This window comes from Macrobrachium nipponense, chromosome 3 (genome assembly GCF_015104395.2).
Source record: "Macrobrachium nipponense isolate FS-2020 chromosome 3, ASM1510439v2, whole genome shotgun sequence".
NCBI classification, from domain to species: Eukaryota; Metazoa; Arthropoda; class Malacostraca; order Decapoda; family Palaemonidae; genus Macrobrachium; species Macrobrachium nipponense.
Window position 1 is genome coordinate 102,909,902 of NC_087202.1, and position 6,146 is coordinate 102,916,047.

A 6,146-nucleotide genomic window follows, 5' to 3' on the forward strand; every position below is an offset into this window, starting at 1 on the left:
TGTAAAGAGATGTTACTATTCGGTGTTATATTTTCGCATATAGGGACTCACCTTCATGATTTAGTTTACAGAGAGGCTCCAGCATCGGTATGAATAACTGATCGCAATCTCATTACTAGAAAAGAGGATAAAGAGCTTTCTGGCATAATAGAAGTTTGGTTAAAAGAACAGTTTTTTTAAGATTTAGTATACAACTACGGCTGAATCTGATGGTATATCCAAAACTTTAAAAAAATTTGATGGAGGATCAATAGTCTCTAAATTCAACTAGACCTAACAACAGTCCCCTACTTTGTTGCTCCTGCAATTCTTTGGCACAAGGCTTCAGGAGGTCAGTTTGAATGAGGGCGCGCACCTGGTGGAATTCTGGACACAAGCCTGTTGTCTCTGGGGAGATTGCACAAGATGTATACGAACACTCATTGATTAACCCTAAATAAAATGATCAGCTACCAGCTTGGTTATGCTGCAGGAGGACTGATGAATACGTTTCAAAGTACTGTGATGCCTTTAATTCTGTATGTATAAATTTTGCGAAATCATCTTTTAAAATTCACCTTGTTTTACAACTGTCAAAGGAGTAAACCGCTGTTTAAAAAAGGTGTCTCAAACGTTATATTCAGTGTTGCAACAATAGAACCAACTAATAATGAGCTTATAGTTAACGTTACACGAAGTTCATCGTGAGATGGAGAAGACGTGAGAAAGATCCGATCAGCGCAATTATGACCTTCAGCTTCCAAGTAATTTTATGCTTCACGCCTGCTTGGTAATATTTAACGTAATTCACTTAAATTCTCCAATTTGCGCGTTCGAAGGGCAGTGCGACAGCGATCACGTACACGAAAGTAGGACGTGTTTTCCTAGTGAAAACGTATTATATTACATGAATACGACGACGCAATAATATACTTAGTGCATATATATATATATATATATATATATATATATATATATATATATGTGTGTGTGTGTGTGTGTGTGTGTGTACATATTTATGCTATAAAATACACAGATCTTACAAAGGTTATCTACACAGATGATACAATGCCAAATAATTACATCATATCATTCAGCCATTCAGCATCAGTGTCAGAATCCTCCAGTGATAGCCATTTTTCAAAAACAGATAAACAGGTGTAATTGCATTTTAGAAAAAACACATATCATAAAGATGATTTCTATTGATCTCGTTCTCCGAACACGGTCTTGTCATACCCCAAAACAGACAGATACTCCCGAGAGATGGAATCTTCGACCACGAAGCGTCGTACTAGGATCTCCCATGTGTGTAATCAAGGTCCTTCAGATATGCTCCGAGTATATTAGAAGGGCCTTGTGTGTAACAGGGATTTGTGGGAGGCTCTGCTATAACAGAATGGCGTTCACTTCACGGCAAACGCTTGGCTGCTTCCTTTGTGTGGATTAAGCCTCTTCCCTCAGTCAAGTGGTAAATGGACTTAGCAGTAATAGCGGAGGTGATGTTAAAATCCATACAATAAAACACCTATGATGTATATCCTTACAATTCTTTTTTTGGTGTAACAACATTAGTTTACGTCTACGGTAATTAAATTCTCACAAAGTATGAAGGACTGAGGTAACGTAGCCCGAGTTCGGTAATCATCAGTTTATTTTGATACATGCATGCATACACACACGTGTATATATTACATATATACGTATATATATGTATATATACGTATCTATATATTATATATATATATATATATATATATGTGTGTGTGTGTGTGTGTGTGTGTGTGTGTGTGTGTGTGTGGAAGGATGGCTGGTGGCAATCAACAGCCAAAATATAGCCATAAGGAACTTCAGGAAGACATCTCAGGCATTTGCATAGTTTTATTGCTTACGTTTCAAGGCTTGACCTCATTATCGACGCTGTAAAATTTATACAAATGCACTAAAACATCATAAAAGACTCGGCCTTAAAAGTAATATGCTAAAAACAAATACAACACACTCAGTTTGAAATGCCAAGAGAAAGGTATTATCATCCAAATGGAAACAAATAATACGAGTGACAAGGAGAATCGTTAAAAAGTCCAGGGTAAACTTATGCTAAGAAGACGGGTGGAGGCAGTTTGGTTGTTTAACTTCGGGACTACCTGTTTTATACAAAGACTCTCAGGGATTGCCAGCTGCTGGGGAGAACGAGCCCTCGACAGAATTTTAAATTGACTGTATTCAATATTTATTTTGCATTTTTTAGCATGCTGTCGAATATTGAAAAACTCTGGACCCCAATAAGATATCTAAGACTTCTGTGACAATCGAGTGGCACCGACACCAAACTGACTACATCGGGGGAAAGAAAATAAATACATCGCATTCGATGTCATCAGAGGGTCCAATCTATCCTTATATTTAAAAAGGGGACTTATGGTAAGAGGATTAGTGGGAATGAGGTGAATTTTTGGGCAGGACAATACTTTTCGTTTTAATGAATGAATTCCGGTAATAAAGGGCTCATCATGAATAAAAGGAAGACTCGAATAAAAGGGCATTTTTGGGACTGTTGGAGACCTAATTTTCGGCATGATTTCATTATTGAAAAAATTCTTTAGTTGTTTATAAAACAGACTGGGAGGGAAATAATTCTCCGAGAAATAATTATACAAATATGATATTTCCTTGTGAAAGTCCGACCATTTCGAAGTTAAGGCATAATCTCCGTGGAGGCAGGAGTGTATTTACAGTCTAACTTGAAACTGAAATAACAGAAACCTTAAAAATTCATACCTAAGTTGATAGAGACCTTTTTCCAAATAATTGAGGTATGAAAGCTAAATATCATCACGTGATATCCTAGTGTCTAAGAAGGGGAGTTGTTTATCATTCTCGAACTCGATTGTAAATCTTAAGTTGGGGTGGGCCGGGTTTCCAACTTCTGGCATTTTAAATTTTAAACTGAATATTTTGTATTAGTTTATAGCATACTGTTTTATAGTCCGAGTCTTTTATGATGTTTAAATATATTCGTATATATATATATATTTTTTATAGCTCTGATAATGAGGCTAGGCCTTGGAATACAAGCAATAAAGCCATGCAAATGTCTGAGATGTCTTCAAGTTCCTTATCGATATATATATATATATATATATATATATATATATATATACACACACACACACACACACATATATATATATATATAATATATATATATATAGATATCAGCAGCCGGGTTATGGATAGAGATTTGCGTGATAATTTACTTAAAATGATTTCTGATAAGAATCCGGTCCTTCCGTATTTTTATGGCATACCTAAAGCACACAAACCGGGGTGCCCATTGAGACCCATAGTGTCAACGTGTGGTGCTCCTCAGTCAAAGTTGGCTAAATGGTTAGCTACGATTCTGAGTAATTTCTTGGGTAAATTCTCCCTTTCTCATTTACGTCATTCATCAGATTTTATTGAGAGAATACGGAATATAGGCCATTGCGAGGGTAAAATGATTAGTTTAGACGTTAATGCATTATTTACAAATGTCCCATCTTAGATTTCGTTTTAACAACTCAAGGAAAAAGAAAAGGAGGGTACCTTTAATCCACAAATTCCTGATGACATTTTAACTGATTTGATTAAGCTTTGTGTTAGTTCAACTGTGTTTAGCATCAGAGGGCAGGGTTACCGACAAAACTTCGGAATAGCTATGGGGTCACCATTATCTCCAGTGTTGGCTAATTTGTGCATGGAATTGTTTGAAGCTGATTTAGTTAGCCGTTGTCCTGAGGACATTAAGCCTTTTCTATGGGTCAGATATGTTGACGATATCTTTTCGATTTATAAAGGTAGTGTTATTCAGTTTAATCGATTTTTAGAATTTGTTAATAACTTGATGCCATCCATTAACTTTTCAGTTGAATTTGAGGTCGACAATAATTTGCCATTTCTGGACGTTCTGGTTCACCATGACCCTGTTACTTTTAACTTTACATTTAGTGTATACAGAAAAGACACCAATGCAGAAATGTACATTCATTTTTATTCATACCATAGCCAACGTATAAAGTCTGATGTAATCGTCAACATGGTAACGAGAGGGCTTCGGATTTGTGATCCACAGTACATAGACAAGGAAATGAAACATATAAGAGAGGTTTTCAAGAGACTGGGATACCCAAAATATTTTATTGACCAAGCGTTTACCAAGGCTAGAAAAAACTTTTATAATCCACCAACCGGGAAATATGAATTTAAAAGTAGTCAGTGTATTTCGCTTCCTTATCATCATAGTTTGGAAAGGGTGCAACATTTATTAAAACAGAATAGGGAAAATAGGTTGGATTTAGCTTTTAGGTATAATACCTCGTTAAAATCAAAGTTGATTAGGAATCATGAAAAAGAAAGGAAAGATGACGTTGGAGTTTATGTGGTACCGTGTAAAGATTGCAATAAGGGTTATTATGGGGAATCTGGCAGGGGATTAGGTATAAGATTAGAGGAACATAAGCGATCATGTAGGTTGGGATCGAAATATAGTTCAGTTGCCAGACATACGTTAGAGTTAGGGCATGTAATTGACTGGGAAGGAGCGAGAGTAATTTACAAAGATAATAACGCAAGTAGACGCAGAGTAGTTGAAGGGGCTCTTATTAATATTTTAAACGTGTTTGATTTAAACAAATCATTTACCCAAGAGGATGCATTTTTAGATTATTTGGTTCTTAAAACTGTAAATATTAGAACAGACGTGGTTTGCACCACTCCTACTGCCCAGGTTGTCTCTCTTTCTCCTGCCCAGGCATTGGAAGGAAGAACCCCCATTGCAGGTGCCGATGCAGAAGTTTTGGACGAGGGAACAGCCGAACACACAGAGGAGGTAGTTCAACCACGACGATCGGCTCGTCTTTTGGCCAGACATTTGAACGAGGGAATAACATAATTAAGATAGTTTGTTTTGGTGGTTATCTCCCTTTGAGACGTTTCCAGAGTCCTGCCTGTCCTCCGTAACTTTTTTGTATATATATTTTGAGAAGAAAAATCAGTACGGCTGATGAGGTCTACTGATCAAGAAGACGAAAGCTCCCGTCTTTTATGTATTTTTAATACACATTTTACATAATTGTGGACTTTGATTACTTGAATATATATATATGACTGGTAAAAATGTTCTGTTATAACAGAATTCCATCTAATAAAAGGAGCCCATAAAAGCGCCAAAATATAGAGAAAATACTATATTTCAGAGACTACTGTCTCTCTCTTCTTATTTTAGTCCTTACAGATGATCTACCCGAAGAGAGAGACGTCAGTCTCTGAAATATAGTATTTTCTCTCATTATTTTGGCGTTTTTATGGGCTCTTTGTATATATATATATATATATATATATATATATATATATGTGTGTGTGTGTAATGTCGTGTGTGTGTGTGTGTGTGTGTGTGTTGTGTGTGTGTGTGATGCTTTCCCTGAGTTATTTCACTACCATTATCCTTTAAAATCTCATTAAGAGTATCTTGTTTCACTCCATAACAATTCTTCCTAACCCTTCCCAAAAGAGAGAGCATTAGCACCTTTACTGCCTTACATACTACACGTAAGAAATGGAATTTTAGTGCAACTTGCATCAGACTGGGAACTGCCACATTGCCTTTACTCTCATGCAAGGAAAGGTTCTTGCATTAGCAGGGTGCTTATGTGTACAGGATTATACTTCTAGACGACGTCTGGTGTAATACAAAATTATATGTATTTTATTTTATAATAAGATTAACTCACAGTCGTTCGTTCGTTTATGATTCATTAGCTTAATATTCAACAGACACTCGTATCTTTTACCCCATATTACTCGTAAATTCAGATCTGAACGGTGTACAAAATATCTTAATAATTGCCATTTGCGCTTGACTCCAAATCATCAATCAAAATAATCCTCAAAATGCATGGTGAATAAAAGAATACAATTAAATGGTGCTTGGAGTCTCAAGAGTATCATACCCACTCGCAACAGCCATGAACTTTGGTCTTAAACGCTAGCACGAAAAACGAAGACATTGTTAGTTAAGAATTCTGTCTGAAGAAACATGTCTAGCCTATAGGAAGGAATCTTTTAATGGTCATAGTGCTGGTTTTAATACCGTGAAAGATTTAACAACAGAAACGGGAGTTGTATCG